The following is a 16,942-nucleotide window of genomic DNA, read 5'->3' as shown; positions in this document are numbered from 1 at the left end:
CACGGGACGGAGGCACGGGGGGCAGCCCGGGCGGTCTGCTCCCAGCTCGGTCGCTGACCCCTGCGTGAGCGTGAGCTGGCGGCTGCCCCCTCTCCGGGCCTCGGTTTCCCCGTCTGTAAGACAAGGGGATTGGGCCCGCTGACCCCGCCGTGGGCCTTCCAGCTGTGACCCCGTGAAAGGCCTGTTCTTCCTCCTTCGAGAGGCTCCGAAGTGAAGTCTCCCAAGCCTCTCTGGGAGGGCCAGCTGGCCGCACCTGGGGCGGGCCCCCCAACGGGCCCGTCTCACCCCCAGCCTTCCTCTCCCACCTCCCGGCTCCGGCCCTGCCAGGGTTAATCAGCCAGGGGCCCCCACCTTTGCAGGAGAAACAGAGAAGGCGGGGGGTCCGGGTTCCCGGAACCTCCTTCCACCCTGCCCCCCAGCATACCCTGTGCAGCTGTCTCCCACATCCCCGCCCCGGGATTCCCAGGCTCCCGGGGGCCCGGGAGGAAGTGGGTCACATTCTTGAGGGCCTGTGTCAGGCTCCTGGCTTCCCGCTCTCCTCCCAGACCCCCCACCTGGACCAGTGCTCCACGTCCCCTCGTGCATGTCCCCCTGCCAAGGCAGCTTAGTGGGCATGGGGCCGGCCCGGGCTGGCATGACTCCCGAGCCTTCTCTGAGCCTCAGCTTCCTCATCTGCAAAATGGGGACAATCCCTACCTCCAGGGGGACATTGGAGAGGCAAGTCCGTATGTAGGATGGGCAGGACACAGAATACTGGACACGAACACCACTGTCCTAGGGGCTCTGTATGGACTTACTTAATCCTCACTAGAAGCCCGGGGGAGGGAGGGAGGTCCTACCATTTTCTCCATTGTATAGACAAGGCAGCCAAAGCGCAGAGAGATCGAGTGGACGGCCGGAGGTCACACAGCTAGTACAAGGAATTCAAAGCTGGGATTCAAACCCAGGCCTTTCTGGCTCCAAAGTCCACTAAAGGGTTAGTTCTGTTCGTCCCTAATTCTCTAGACCTCACTTGCTCTCCACCCTCGTAGTCAGTTCAGTACTAGGAGCCCTGGGGAATCCAGGGCCTACTTTGAAGGAAAACACCCATCTGGGGTCACGCGGACGGCCGGGCAGTGTGGCAGGGCTGGGACCAGAGCCAGGGCTCCAGATCGGAGACCGGGGTTCCTCATGTGGCACCAGATGCCTCACGGGGACACAAGGGACCGTCACCCTTCACACCTGGCCACGGCTCTCGTCTCTCTGAGCCTGTCTCTCTTCCTCCCTCTCCAGGGCTCCTCCTCCCTGCCTCCCCTGGGCCTTCGAGCACCCGCCATATGTGTGTTCACGCCTTTCCTGGGATGTCCAGCCCCGGAGCCACCTCCGCCGGGCTGTCCGCCCTGATCCTCTAGCCCCTGCATCTCCTCTGATGCAGAACGTCTACCGACATCCGGTCACCTGCCGCTTCGCGTGTGTGCGCGTGTGCGTGAAACTTGCTATTCTACCCATGATTCCTAAAGATGGAAAGGTATATTTATTTTTGCACAAAAATGTGCGGCCCCAAAGCCGTGCTGGTTGTTTAGCCGACAGACTTGCGTCAGTAAAGTATAACCCTGACCTGCTCCTAATCCGCGACCTGCCCCGGCCCCTGTGGGGCGAGCCCTCCTACCTGCTGTACCCATTTTACAGATAAGGAAACTGAGACACCGAAGGGTTTCTTTCTCCCCCCTCCCCCCCCCGCTTTCTGTTGATTCGTTTGTTTTGTTTTCTAGAGTCCACGTATGAGTGAACTCGTATGGTGTTTTTCTTTCTCTGACTGATCTCACCTAGCACCCTGCCCGCGAGGACCGTCCGTGCCGTCACAAATGGCACGATCTCATCCTTTTTTAAGGCCGCGTCATACCCCGTCGTGCATGTATATGTATAGCCAGCACCTCGTCCTTATCCACTCGTCTGCCGATGGACACCGAGGTTGCTTCCCTGAAGGGTTTCTTGAATCCTTAAAGTGATGGAGACAGGAGAGGAGCCCGGGCTTGTCTGACTCCCATTCATCTCCTGAAATGCTTTACTCCCTCACCCAAAACCACAGCAAAACCGCCGTCATTTTCACCATCACATAGGCCACCAACCTCCAGGGTTAGCAGCTGCCATCATCAGCCCCACAGCCATCCCCGCCGAGCCCTCTGGCCACTAACCTCCCGGTCGTCACCTCCGTCACCGCCCCCAGCTGCATCATCATTCTTCAGAGCCTGCTCAGAGACGTCAGCCCAAGTCAGAGGAGCAAGCCTGGGCCCTGGCCTGGGGGAGCGCCTGCCACCAGAGCCACCCCTCCCACCCCAGGGTAGCCACCTCTATACACAGGGTGCCCTGGAAGGAAATTTTCCTGGCCAAAAAGGTCGGGCCTTTGTTTGAATGACTGCATTCGGTAAGCATTCATGCAATTCAGTCGGCATTTATGGAGCGCCACTGTATGAGCCAAAGGGACACAGAAGCAAACAAAAAAGGAACGGGGCCTCCTCAAGTAAATCATTCTGGAAGGGACAGAGCACCAAAGAGAGGGGCGGGATGTAAAATCCAGTGGAATGGAATAACCTAATTCAGTCTGGGAAATCCAAGGGAACTGCGTGGAGGAAGTCACGGTTAGGCTGAGACATGAATGTCAAGTGCGAGTGAGCTTAGGCAAAAAGGAGAGTATGTTGGGACTACCGGGCAGGAGTGCTTGGTGGCGGACACAGGATGTGCAAAGGCCCTGAGGTGGGAAAGGTACCTGGTCTTAGAAGATCTGAAGGGAACATAAGGTCATGCTACAAGAGGACGGAGGGCAAGCTGGGAGCGCCCAGAAATTGAGGATGCCCTACCAACCTCGTGGAGAGTGGAGGGTGGATGGTGGTGCGGACAGGGGGTGCTTCTTTCTGACATTTGGAAAGAGAGTGCCCGGTCCAAGAAGAGAGGGGCCGGGCAACCCAGCGTCAGGCCCAGAGGAAGCAGCCGGAAGGGCCGACGGGGCTGAGGAAACGTTATGGATGGTGCTTAGCGATTATGCAGGGAGAATCAATTGCTCAGGCTGATGCCTGCCTGGCACAGAGACACAAACACCGAAATGTCAGGCCTGTGATCTCAAAGCATCGCCCAGCAGCCGGCGAGGGAGGGCACAGCCCCACGGGTGCAGGCAAAGACGGGGAGATGAAAAGAAACCCCGGCGCCCCCCAACAGGAACGGGGCATCCCAGATGGCGCTGGCGTGAAAGGGCCGGGCGGACGTGCTTTCCTGGGCTCTTGTGCACGCAGATAGCTCAGCTCCCAGAGACTCGGGCAGGGAGAGAGGGAGGCCGGGCCAGAGACGCAAAATGCGCCTGCAGATACGTTTTAAACATGCAAATCAGGAGAAGGGAAGAGACTCGGAGAAACTGCCAACCGCCTACTCCCTGGGGCGCACTGGAGGGTGGAGAAGGAGGCCGCGGGGGAGGGCAGGTGGAGGGAGAGCCCGAGGGAGGCAGAGGGGGGCCTGCGGGCCCCTCCCTCGCCCCAGCACCCCTGGCCACACCCCTGGCCCCCACCAAAGCCACCTCCCTGCAGAGCTCTCCTGGTGCCCGCCTCCCAAAGACAGCAGCCCAAAACCACACCTTCTGAGCACCTACTCTGTGCCGTGAACTTCCCCACCTCCCCCGAGCGGGGGTCACCTGCAAGGGAAGAAACAGCAGTCGCACACAGGCCATCCGGGTAACGAACTGAGAAATCACCGCCAGAGCAACGCGAATGCTTACGGGCCCCGGCCGCGGGCCTGGCACCCACTGAGAGGCGTCCCCCGTCCCCACTCTACAGGCAGGGAAACTGAGGCTCTCAGAGAAGGAACTTGGCCAAAGTCACCCTGCCGATAAGAGACGAGCTGGGAGTTGAACTCCATGCGGGGATAGAGGGCCTACACCAGGAGCCCTCACCCCCAGGATCCACAGCGGCCAAGGAAACACACCAGGCGTAGGAAAACTTCCGGCTCCGGGAAAGAGCCGGAAGTCCCAGGACGCAGGGCACGGAGGGGAAGGAAGAGACCAGGCGGAAGGCTTGCCCAGGACCGGAAGTGCTGTGTGCAGCTTCCCAGGCCCTGGCGGGTTTTCGCAGAGCCCCTGACTTTGGAATTTCTTCTTGTGTCCGGGTGTCCGAACTTTGCCTGCTTAGACCTTCCTGTGGCTTCCCCGGTGACCTGGGAACAAAATCCCCAGAGCTTGGTGTGGCCCGGGAGGCCCTGCCCTGTCCACTGCTACCCCTACCCCTCAGCCCTCCAGGCACCTGCTGCTTCCCCTGCCCCACTCCCCTTCCTCCCTTGGGGCTCATTGCCCCGTGAGACACCCTCCCTGACCCAGCCACCCAGCCACTGGCACATACCTCCCAGCCTTTACCCCAGTCTGATCGGTCTCATTCGTGCTTTCTCTGTCCTCTTCAGTGTCCCTCTCGTGTACAATGCAGGGAGCTCGTGCTGCCTGCTGTGCCTCCAGCATCTAGAACCATGCCCAGCACATAGTAGGTGCTCAATAAGCATTTGTGGACACGTGGGGATGGGCAGTGCCCAGCCAAGTTTCCTGCATAAGGTCAGGGCTCTCAGCACACAGGGCAACTGAGGCTCCCAGAGGCTGCCCCACGGCTGAGGGCAGGGGCTCTGTGGTGGTCTTGCCAGAGCTGGGATTTTTCCACTGCCCCGCGGGCCTGTTCCCAGCCTTACAGAACCGTCTCGTCCTCCTGGATCCGGGCCGGCGTCTCGGGGCCCCGCGTCCTCCCACCTCCGCCCCCACTCTCCCAACACAGAGGCTGATCGATCCTTCCAGGCTGTCTGTCCACACGCCCTCCGTTCCGCAAACCCCACGTCCTTCCTTCTGCCACCCGTCCGTCAGCCCAGCCTGGGGGCCGCGACGCCCACACGAGCACACGTGCGCCCAGATGCATGTGTGGGCAGCCGTGGACACACACGTCCTCGCACACACAGTGAATAGCTGTGCCCAGAGGGACACAGTGCTGGAGCGCACACACACACACACACACACACACACACACACACGACGCCCCCTCACGGGTCCACATGCACGTACACGGACCCCAGACGCGAACGTCTATGCACACACAGGACCCCACAGCCACGGCCCTCCGTTTAGGCCTTCTCTGCCTCACGCCCCCCCCACCCCCAGCCTGGCACACCCTTGTGCCACGTCGGTTACGTGGAAACGCACGTGTGATCCGTGAACACAGCCGGGCTGGGCCCTTGCACCTCACAGATGAGGGTGAACAGCCTGAGTGTTCTCTGTGGGTCTCCATGGGCACGTGTCTACACAGCCACGCGCCCCCCTCGCCTGGGTCTCCCCCCCGGGGCCTTCCCCCAGGGCGAGTGATGGGCCACAGAAGGTGTGGCTCTGAAGACAGGGGACCCCAAGTGCTGCCAAGCCAGACTACCAGACCGCCAGCAGCCCCAGAGACCAGCGGCCAGCGGCCGTAGCTCCGGGCCCACCCCTTGCCCAGGACTGGGGTCAGCAGCACCAACTGCTGTCGGCTTCTGGAACTCTCCACTGGTTCCCCGGAGGACCTGGGCCCAGTGGCGGGGGGGGGGGGGGGGGGTGGTCAGGATCCTGAAAACAAGCTGGGTTTGAGGGGGCGCCCCAGCACCAAGGTCTAGAACAAGGCTCATCACCGGAACCTCTCAGGAAGGCTCGTACCCAAGTTGGGCCCCACTCTCCTTTTACGAATGGGGAAACTGAGGCCCCAAGTCAGGGGGTGACAAGAGGACTGGTTGTCCCAGGAAGAAGCGAAATTTCACATGGAGTGCTTTCTCAAATTTCTCTTTTTGTTTCACATCTGACGACTGGGCTCCAAAGAGTCCTCTGGGCGAGCCGTGTGGTGGCGTTGACAGGCGGGGGGCGGGGGGGGCGGTGGTGGGAAGCAACAGGAGGCCCATGGCGGCCTCACCCACACGGGTGCACACGCACTTACCCTGTGAAAGGTGGGGGGCCGAGGCGGGGAACCGCAAAGGGACGAGGGATGCGAGGAAGGCCAGGCCAAAGTCCCATGTCGCGGGACTCCGGCCCAACGCAGGCGGGAACATGGTCCTCCCTTCTCCAGGTGGGGAGCCTGAGACCCAGGGCGAGGAGTGGTCCCCGAGGTCACAGAAGCCGATGGCTGGCTAGAAATCGGTGCAGGTCCTCTGACTCCCAGCCCCGAGCTCTTGCCTTCCACATGGCCGGCCCCCTCCTTCCCTCAGGTTCAGAATTACCCTTTCTGGGGGGGTGGGGGTCTCTTTTCACATCCTGGCGGGCCTCCCTCCTGGACCGGAGGGCTCTGACGAATCTGATGGTACAGGAAACCCGGGGACAAGGTGGCTTCAAACAGGTTCCCAAGCCCAGCCCCAGGCCAACCCATATCCCTGTCCCTGGCAACGTCCTATGAAGTCAAAAATATCATAGACTCTCAGGGGTTAAGGGATTCTTTTTTTTATGATTTTTTTTTAAATTTTATTTTTTTTAAATTTACATCCAAATGAGTTAGCATATAGTGCAGCAATGATTTCGGGAGTAGACTCCTTAGCGCCCCTTCCCCATTCAGCCCATCCCCCCTCCCACACCCCCTCCAGGAACTCTCTGTTTGTTCTGCATATTTATGAGTCTCTTATGCTTTGTCCTCCCTCCCTGTTTGTATATTCTTTTTGTTTCCCTTCCCTTATGTTCATCTGTTTTGTCTCTTAAAGTCCTCATATGAGTGAAGCCATATGATTTTTGTCTTTCTCTTACTGACTAATTTCGCTCAGCATAATACCCTCCGATTTCATTCTTTTTGATTGCCGAGTAATACTCCATTGTGTATGTGTGTGTATACATACACACACACACACACACACACACACATATATACCACATCTTCTTTATCCATTCATCCATCGATGGACATTCGGGCTCTTTCGAGACTTAGGCTATTGTCGATAGTGCTGCTATAAACATGGGGGTGCCTGTGTCCCTTCGAAACAGCACACCTGTATCCGGTGGATAAATACCTACTAGGGGTTAAGGGATTCCCAACAGCAGTGGTCAGATCACAGTAGCTACTGGTTATTAGGGAGTGTGGGGCCATCTACCCGCAGGCGGATTCTTCTCATCCCACTTGCGGACGAGGACCGCGAGCCAAGTGGCTGTACCAGGACTCGCCGTTGGGACCCTGGCCCTAAGCCCAAGCCCCTCTCCCCAGCCCCCTCTGCCAGACACAGGCCAGGGCACGGTTGGCATCTTTGAATCCATTCAGCAGCGTTGGTGCCCCACTGCCACAGGGGTACACAAACACAGAAGTTCATTGGCAAGTGTTTATTAAGCACCTGCTGTGTGCCCAGCACAGTCCTAAGTGCGGAGGATACAGCAGAGAATTAAACGGACAAGGCTCCCTTCAACTGGGAGACAGACAGACAAGCTGAAAGGGCAAAAAACATGCCCTGCCGTGTTGTGATAGGGGCGGTGGAGAAAAGCAGAGCATGGAGGCGGGATAGGGGGTGTGTAAGGGGTGCAGGTTGTGACCGTAAACAGGAGGAGGCTGAGGAAGGTGCAGTTGAGGAGGGAACGTTTGAGCAGGGACCTGAAGGAGGTCCCGCCAGGTCCTCCAGGACCGGATGAGCCTTGCAGGTTGAGGAAATAGCATGTGCAAAGGCCCTGAGGTGGGGGGGGGGGGGTGGGGGGGGTGGAGCACGTGTGGTGAGTGTGCTCGAGAAACAGCAAGGGGACCAGTGTGGCTGGAGCAGAGAAAGCAGAGGGGAGAACAGGAGGTCAGAGGGGGATCAGGCAGTCTTGTGGGCCCCTCTCGCGACTCTGGCTTCCACTCTGATGGATGGGGAGCCATTTTGAGCAGGGAAAGTGACAAGATCTAACGGAGGCTTCAAAGGGCACTTTGGACATTGTGCGGTTAACAGACTACAGAGAGGGCACAGTCCGAAGCCGGGAGACTGGTGAGGGGCTGCCCAGAGATCTAGGTGTGACCTGAGGTGGGGGGCCGGGCTGGAAGAGGTCGCATTTGTGACCTGTTCTGAAGGTAGTCACGTGCGCGATCATAGGTGAAGCCATGAGCGAACCCGCCCTCAGCTGTCTGGGGGCCAGTCACACCACCCCGCTCACTTTCTCCCGCGTGATCCTCGGGTCGTCGAACCGCACACGGGGCAGACGCCCAGCCGGGCAAGCTGACGACGAGCCCAGGCAGGGCCAGCAGGGGACCGCAGTGTGGACTTCCCGCCCCACTGCTGCCCCAGAGGCAGTCTCGTGCCCCTGCGAGAAGCAGCTTAACCCCCAGCTCTTGTCCGGTCCCCTCATTATGCAGGTGGGGACACTGCAGCACGGAACCGCAAAGGGATTTGCCATTCGGGGAGTCGGAACCAGTCTCCCGGGACACAGTCTCCCGGCTCCGTGGTCTGCCCCGCAGGACTGTGGTGACAGAGGTCAGGGGCTTGGTCAGGCCTGCCCACCCTTTTCCAAAGAAGGGGGTCGCGGTGGGGGCTGGGAAGGAGCACAGCTTCGTCCAGCAGACTTCATCCCCACACTACTCCATCCTTGGTCTGCTTCTTAACCACCCAGGTCTGCGTAAGAGTGAAGTCTACACCCTGCTAGCGTACGAAAAGACAAAACAGGTGATCTTGTCCCTTGGCCCCCGAAGCGGAGGCTCAGTGGAGGCGTTCAGCCAGAAAGAGAAGGATTGGCATTAACAGGCCCTTCGCCACCCTTTCCACCATCGTTGTCGAGAGGACCTAGGTTGGGTTGCACCGGGGAGCCCCCCCGCAGCTGACGCTGAGCCCAGACATGTAGCTGTGGGGAGTGAGAGGGCTGGGTGTCAGCCCCCAGGGAGGGCCACGCGGCTCGACTAGCGGGCGGGGACGCGCATCTGGGAGGACTGGAGGGGCCTAGGGCTGGAACCGGCGAGCAGAAGCGGCAGACGGGGCCCCTCCAGGGCGGGCGTCAGGCTGACCACGAGGAGCGGGGACCGGGAGTCTGAGCAGCTAGAAAGCAGGTGACGGCGGTTTAGGTGGGGAGAGAGAGGAGCAGCCCCACGGAGCCTGCTCACGAGGCGAGGGCTCGGGGGGGGAGCGGCTCCCCGGCTGGGATTCGACGGGTAGGGGAGCCTACCCCAGGGGAGCGGATACCCACCTTGCTCCACCGTGGCCTCCTGCTCCTCTCGCCACCGTGCTTCGCCACGACTAGTGACAGCCTCCCGGTTACCCCGCCATGGCGGCGGCCTCCTGGGGCAGGCCGCTGCCGGCCCTCCGTACCCCCTTCTCCCTTCTTCCCTTGAGGGCACGCTCCCTCGTGCACGTGATGGATGCCCACGAAGGTTGGGGTCCCAGGGAGCAGAGGCTGAGATGGACACAGCAGTGGGCAGGTTTACTGGGGACACCTGTCCACGAGAAGGGGAAGAAGTTGGGGCGGGCCCAGGGAGAGGCTGGGCTGCGATGCGGGCACGACAAAGGTCTCGGCCGACCCCACGAGGCCCTCTCCGCAGCTGTCCTGCCTTGCGCCCGAGAAACTCGGCCTTGATGTTCCTTGGAATCCCTGCAGCATCGAATCCCGGGGGGCAAGCCATTCTGGAAGCGTCTGAGAACAATGAGCCAGCAGCCCTCCCAGCGGCTGCAGAAAGAAGTCCTTCAGTCTTAAAGGGGGAGCCGGGGGGTGCATTACCACGTCCACCACAGATGCCCCCTACATACTATGTTCCCACCTTCCCTCGCGGCCCGGCGTGGCAGGGGGATTAAATTCTGGCCAATGGCACGTGAGAGGAAGTTACGCGTGCCACTTGCGGGTTGTGCCTGGTGTCCTGCCCTTCCGACTCTCCTGCCACCAGCTGGGATGCAGCTGTGAAGATGGGAGCCAGAGCAGCCACTTTGGGTCCAGAGTTGGATGCTCCATGCGGAGGGTAGCAGAGTTGCCCGCCGTTTCTCAACCGCACCCCTCCAGATTGTTACGTGCGAGAGACTTCGGTTCTGTTGTGTTTAAGCATTTGGAGGCCCCTTTGTTACAGCCTACCGTCCTTTACCCTGTTTGAGCAGCCACCACCTCCGTCACCGTCCTGACCACAGTGTGACCAGCGTGTTACAAGGTTGCCATCAGGACGAGACAAAACAGTGTACGTATGACAGGAGCAACAAGGTTTGCCTGCCTCCACACGGCCGCACCCTGTCGTCCACTGTCTCCTTGACGGTGACCGTTGTTGTGGGGACCTTATTATGTCACCTGTTGCCACAGCATCTCCATGAAGCCTACTCCATGGGCATCCCCGCCCTAGTGACTGGAAGGGTCGCTGCCGTTTTCACTTACAATCCTAGCTGGATCCATGACCGAACGGGGCCCCGGGACTCCCCTGAGCCTCAGCTCTCTCACCTGCCAAGTGGGGATAACAACAACCCCCCAGCAGGTGGCTTGCGGGGATTAGACGGGAGGACGTGTGGGAGAGGCTGACCGCAGCACCTGCTCATGGGAAACACTCATAAATGGCCCCCACCGGCACCGTCCCGGTCGCCCTTTCCCTTCGCAAAACACCTTCATCCACCAGCCTGAGGAAGCCATGGGCCAGGGGAGGTGGGAGACCCGGCACCCCATGGCAAGCACCCAGTCCTTTGTGCCACGTGACCCCCCTAGCAGGTCCCGTGGGAGGTGAGCCCGAGGTCCCTCCCACTCTGAGCATCCCTGTGACTCCTGGCTGCCCCAGCCCCAGCCACTGTCGGGAAGCCACCCGCCTGCCACAGAGCTCCCTCCTCAACGTCCGAGCTCGCGTGGGGAGCGCCGGGCCCCCCCTCGGTGCGGGGGGCACAGGCCGAGCCGCATCCGCCCGGGCGCCTCAAAGCTCTTTGACACTTGTTAATGTCTTCCCGCTTCCGTGCGAGCGGGTCTGGTTCGCATTAGCACCCCAGGCCCCGCGGTGGTCGGACGCAGGGCTTGGGCTCCGTCCAGAAAGTGTCAGACTCCGCTGGGGTTCTTCTGACTACTTATCTAACGTGGAACATCGAGTGGTTTGATCTGCCAATTAGGCTCACCCGGAGCTGCTAACTGGAAGCAGATGGGCCGATACGTTATCGTACGGGGACCGCACTCTTCCCTCTTCCCGACAGAAGGGGAAGGCGGTGCCCTGCGCGTCTCCCCGGCCCACCCTGGACACCCCTGCGGCGGCAGCGGGTCCGAGGGCCTCCCCCCGGGGGGTCCCGGATGGGAGGCTTGACCCGGGGGAGTCGGCCTCGTCTCCCCTTCCCCGAGAGCTGGAGGAGACTGCCGAAGCTGGATATGCAGTGAGCCGGGGTGAGAACCCACCCACGTGGCCCCAGAGTCCCAGGGCGTCTGCAGGCTGCTGCCGGTTCCCTCCATCTAGGGCTCCCGGGGCCTGCCCGGGAGCCCTTTATGCAGCAGCTCGACACCCGCCACTGGGCTGGGCCCAGGCTGCACAGAGGCAGGGGTGCTGTGAATGAAACGGTCCCTCTGGGGTCCCCTCCGACTCCTAGGTGGCCCCAAGCCCACCCACAGACAGCTTCTCCGACCAGTCCCACCCAAACTCCAGGGCCAGCCTGTCCCCAAGGAGCATTGATGCCCCAACTCCACGGCACCACTGGTCCGGGACATCATCCGCACTCACCTGCTGGCTGACACCCCAAGGGCCTCCCGCCTCCTCCCTCAGACCCGCGCACCTGTCTCCCTTCCGAAAGCTCTCCGAGCGTCTCTCTTAGGACAAAGGCCAAGTTCCTGATAAAGATCGTGGCTAAGCCTTGGCAGTTGCTGTGTCCTAGGCATCCTGTAAGTGTTCGCGCGGGACGGCACACGTACGTCCCTGGGGGGTGGGCGCTGTGACCTTCGCCCCATCCTATGGAGGACACAGAACTGCAGCCTGGGGCGGGGAGGGGCGTAAGTGAACATCCCCAGAGTCAAGCAGCGGGACGCCTCTCCTTCCCTCCTCTGTCCTTGTCTCCCCCTCCCTCTCTCTCCCCTCTTCAAGTCCTCCTTCCTTCCCCCTCCCCCCCCCCTCTCTCCCTTCATCTCCCCCTTTGGGGGTCCTGAGTCCTACACCAGAACATGAGCTGCCTGGACGCAGGGACCGTCCTCTCGGGCCATCCCCGATCCTCGGTCCTGCGGGGGCCTGACCCTCGTAGGGCTTACAATTGTTAGTGACTGAATGAATGCCAACTTCCCACGCCCTTCCCTTGCTCAGGGACCTGAACGGCTCGCCCTAACCGTGACCTTCCACCCCTAGAGATCTGCGCCTGGTTCTCCCGGCTTCTAGCCACATGATCCCTTTATAATCCTGCCTCATCCATTGACTCAGCCACTCAGCCGGTATTTGTTGAGAGCCTGCTCTGTGCCAGGCACTTTTCTAGGTGCTTGGGCTGATGCATCAGTGAACAAAGCAGACAAAGCTCCCTGCCCTCACGGGGCTGACGGTTTATTGTGGGATAAAAACAACACTCAAGCCAAAGAGGTAAAACGTATGGTGTGTCAGTGGTACGTGTGAAGGCGAAAAGCTAAGCAGGCAGGAAAAATAAACGAGGAAACGAAGGAACCAGCCGGGTGACAAGCTGAGGAAGAGCATTTCAAGAAGAGGGAACAGCCAGTGCAAAGGCCCTGGGGCACACGCGTGGCATGTTTGGGGATGGAGAGGAAGCCCAGTGTGGCTGCAGGGAGCATAGAGGGTGGGGTGTCCACAGCAAGGTAGGAGAGGTGGTGGGGAGCCCTGGGGGTCTCATGCCGGCATAAGGACCATGGCTCTTCATCGGAGAGAGAGGGGGAGCCCCGGGACTGAGCAGAGGAGGGATAGGAAGTGACCTACTGCAGTGGGCAGGGCAGAAGCAGGGAGAGCAGCTGGGAGGCTGTCGCTGGAACCCAGGTTCACCCCAGGTTTGGGATCTATTCAGTGTTGTTGACAGATCGGATGCAGGGTGAGAGAGAGGAGTCAGGGGTGACAAGATCGGGGACGTCGTCACTGATTCTACTGCCAACCTGTCCTTGCCTGTGAGGCCAAGGTCCAGCTTTCTGCCTTCCCTCTGTCACCCTCTCCACACCCCTGCAGCCCAGCCACCACGGAAGGTAGCCCATTCAGCCTGGCCTGGCCCCAGGGCCCCAGACCACACCCGGGTCCCACCAGGTCCCAGCAGGTGGGGGCCAGCCCCTGCAAAAGGCCCCCCACCCTGCGTTTCACTGCCCAGGCAACAAATGCCCAGTGCCTCGAGCAGCCAATGCATTGGAGGTGGCTCCACAGGCGAGAGGAAGGCCACACAGAGACTGGCCTGCCTCTGACTCAAGGGCTCACAGACCGAAAAGGCAGCAGCCGGTCACAGGCCGGGACCAGGGAGGGTTAAACTCAAGCAGCTCTGGTCGTGCAAAGGACCTCCTCTGCCCCGAGGCAGGGAGGCCTTCCCCAGGGACTGAAGTGTCTCAACTGGGCCTCAAGGGATGAATGCAAGTCCCGCAGGGATAAGAGAGAAGGGACAGCTTGAGCACAGATGCGAAGCCAGCCCTGTGTTTGGGGAATCGCCAGGATCCCACGGGAGCTGCTAGGGGGTGAGGCTGGAGAGGCGAGCAGGAGCCAGATTCTGAAGCACAAAGCACCTGCCTCTTCCATGAAGGAGGCCAGGCCTTGGGGAGCCACAGAAGGGGTCTGAGCTGCGGAGGCCTGCGACCGACACTGGGTCAAGGGGGCGTCACTCAGCTGGACTGGTATGGGAAGGGGTCAGGGTTCCAAGAGGGGGAAGCTTGAGAGATGCCCTACGAGGTCAGAGAGAGTGTGTCCAAAGGAGAGGACGACGGTGGCATTCAAAATCCGGTCCCCAGAGCAACGGACAAACCTCTAGACAAAAAAAGGGATGATCTGAGATCACAATAGCCGGACCCCACCCCCAATTCTCCAAGTCCCAGCTCCCCGACCTATAAGCTGGTTGACCCCGAGCAAGTTAATCAGCCTCTCTGAGCTTCGGTTTCCTCTTGGGTAAGACACAGATGTGTTGGGCTGCAAGTGAGAGAAAACCCAACTCAAACTACCGGAGGCGATTAATGGACTCGCGGGAGGTTTCGGAGGAAGGGCCGCCTCCAAGTAAGATCCATGGGCTCAAACGGCTCCAAGGACCCAGTTTTTCCATCTTTGCACTTGGCCTTCTGCAAAGTCCAGCTTTTCTCTAAGGCTCACTTGCCCTGTGGTCCCACAAGCGTTGCCCCGAGCTGCTGTGTCTCAGCCTTGCCAGTCTCTACAGGAAGAACCTTTGTCCCAGGAAAAATCCCGGGAGTCCCTCTGCCTGGACCAACCTTCGGCCAAGGTCACCTGCCTCCATTCCCTGGAGCCAGGACAGAGTCAGCTCCCCTAGAACAGCAGAGATCTCTCCTAGGAGCATGGGGGCTTCCAGGTAGGGTGGGAGAGAAAGGGATGCCAGGGGGGCCACTGGTACCCATGGGGCAGTCATTGTGGGGATTAGAGATCCCACGTGTGGCACCCTCCTCGAGAGGCCACTATTCTTTTTTTTTTTAATAAAAAAATTTTTTTAATGATTATCTTTATTTTTGAGACATAGAGCAGGAGCAGGGGAGGGGCAGAGAGAGAAGGAGACACAGAATCGGAAGCAGGCTCCAGGCTCTGAGCTGTCAGCACAGAGCCCGACGCGGGGCTCGAACTCACGAACCGCGAGATCATGACCTGAGCTGAAGTCAGACGCTCAACCGACTGAGCCACCCAGGAGCCCCCCCCCTTTTTTTTTTTTAATTTTTTTAGTGTTATTTATTTTTGAGAGACAGAGACATGGCACGAGTGGGGGAAGGGCAGAAAGAGAGGGAGACCCAGAATCCAAAGCAGGCTCCAGGCTCTGAGCTGTCAGCACAGAGCCCGACGCGGGGCTCGAACTCACAGACTGTGAGATCATGATCTGAGCTGAAGCCAGACGCTCAGCCAGCTGAGCCACTCAGGCACCCCTAGAGGCCACTATTCTTTTTGTCATTGGGTATAAAAGACCATCATGAGCAAGAAAAATGAGGTTTAATGTGCCGTCCCCAAAGATGAAACGGATGTCCGTAAACGGAAATCCCCAAGGGTCGGGTTTGAGTCAATCTAAGAAAAATTTCTAACAGCTGGCGTTGTCTTCCATGGGCCTCCCGTCACTGGAGGGGAACAAGAGAGGACCAACATCTCAGCTCAGGGCAGCTGTAGGGGGAGGTGTGGAGCGGATGCCTCCGAGGGCAGTGGGGTTCCAGGATTCCCTCTCTAATGGGGGTCCACGAGGCAGAAGCAGGAAAAGGAGGTCATTATCTCTTAAAAAAAAAAAAAAAAAAAAAAAGTTGTAAACCAAGGCGTCAGAAGCATGGAAGGAAAGAGAATTAAGCGCTTAAAACTCCCTGAGCTTGGCAATCTGGTCCCGAGGGTGAGGGGGATGGGACATGGGCACATCAAGGAACAGACGGGGCACAGAGCTGCTCCCTGGAAGCTGGGGACTGGGCGGGGTCTCCCCTGGGAGGCAAGAGCAGGGGACAGAGAAGGGGTGCATTCGTTCTCCCCTGGGGGCTTCCCAGGCAGTCTCCAGCTGTCGGGGCCAGGCCAGCGCTCAGGACCGTAGGAATAGGACCAGAAGCAAGGGGTGGCCAGGAGCCCCTCAGGGGACCCCGGAGGGAGCGAGGCAGCGTGCGCACGGGTGCCGGAAGTGGGTACCAGGTGGGCAAGGTCAGGGTCCGCCCCGTCTAGCTCCGGTTCTCTTTCCAAGCCCGCTTCTCACACCGGCCACCCCACTCGGGCCGCCCCCTGGGTCTCCTCGCACCCACCTTAGCTCCTGCCGCCCCCACCTTCTGTCCTCACACTCAGACTTCCCGCCCCCGCCCCAAGCACTTCTGGTTGCTCTTTCCAAACGCCAGCCTCCCCCCGCCCACCGCCCCAGAGTCCTTCCCAAGTGGACAGACTGTGCCCCTCCCTCCATGACTGGGTTCCCTGCACCAGCTCCCTGGGTGAGGCGTCTGGGCCCGGCCGTGAGGGGCTGGGGAAGCTCCCCCCACCTGTAAGACAAGGACGGGATAGTGGATAATGCAGTAAAGCCTTCGGGGAGGGTAATTCGTGTTAGCTGCCTCCTCATTGATGGTGAGCGCAGGTGTTTGTCTTATATTTCTTTTATTTATTTGTTTATTTTATTTTAGAGACAGAGCAGGGGGAGGGGCAAAGAGAGAGAGAGAAAGAGAATCTTTTAAGTTTTTTGTTTTTTTTAATCTCCTTAATGTTTATTCATTTTCAAGAGACAGAGTGCAAGCAGGGGAGGGGCAGAGAGAGAGGGAGACACAGAATCGGAAGCAGGCTCCAGGCTCCGAGCTGTCAGCACAGAGCCCGACACAGGGCTCGAATTCACAAACCGTGAGATAATGACCTGAGCTGAAGTTGGATGCTCAACTGACTGAGCCACCCGGGCGCCCTGAGAGAAAGAGAATCTTCAGCAGGCCCCACACTCAGCCCAATGCGGGGATCCAACCCACGATCCTCGGATCATGACCCGAGCTGAAATCAAGAGTCGGACTCTCAGCCGACGAGCCACCCAGGCACCCCTGTCTTGTATTTCTAGATGCTTCTCAGGGTCCAGCACGCAAGGCCACGGGGCATGAATGGGATTCATGATGCAGTGGCCTGAGGGAACAGTAGTGGAGGAGAAGGGGAGACGAGCACCGTGACTCAGCTGTCCGGTCGATATTCATGGCGCACCTGCTGTGGGCCGGCTCTGGAAAGACGCTCAGGAAAGGGAAACGGGGACCGTCCCTGCCATTGCTGTTATGGAGAAGCAGCTCCCAAAATACGAAGGCTGTTTTCCCAAACTCCAGGTGATTCAAAGCGAGATCCCATCACCCACCACCTTGAAGCATGAAGGACAGAGACTCAGGACCAGAGGGAGATAGTCCTGCCTTCCGTGCCGCACATGAAGCTTCCGGAAAGTTGCTCCTGCCAGGGCCGGTGTTGGGCCAATCCAGGAATCACTCCCAGGG

General features: G+C 59.7%; 1 long non-coding RNA gene across 1 annotated transcript; it reads right to left on the bottom strand.

Annotated features, from left to right (window-relative positions):
• Positions 1–8,393: 8,393 nt before the first annotated feature.
• Positions 8,394–10,658, bottom strand: LOC131493671 (uncharacterized). Its single transcript, XR_009252795.1, has 3 exons — positions 10,008–10,658; positions 9,125–9,371; positions 8,394–8,976 (listed from the first exon to the last, which is right to left on the bottom strand). It is a non-coding gene; the product is annotated as an uncharacterized LOC131493671 (long non-coding RNA).
• Between the last annotated feature and the right edge of the window lie 6,284 nt (positions 10,659–16,942).

Source organism: Neofelis nebulosa, chromosome 2 (genome assembly GCF_028018385.1).
Source record: "Neofelis nebulosa isolate mNeoNeb1 chromosome 2, mNeoNeb1.pri, whole genome shotgun sequence".
In the NCBI taxonomy this organism is placed as follows: domain Eukaryota; kingdom Metazoa; phylum Chordata; class Mammalia; order Carnivora; family Felidae; genus Neofelis; species Neofelis nebulosa.
This window is presented reverse-complemented; position numbering and strand designations above follow the sequence as displayed.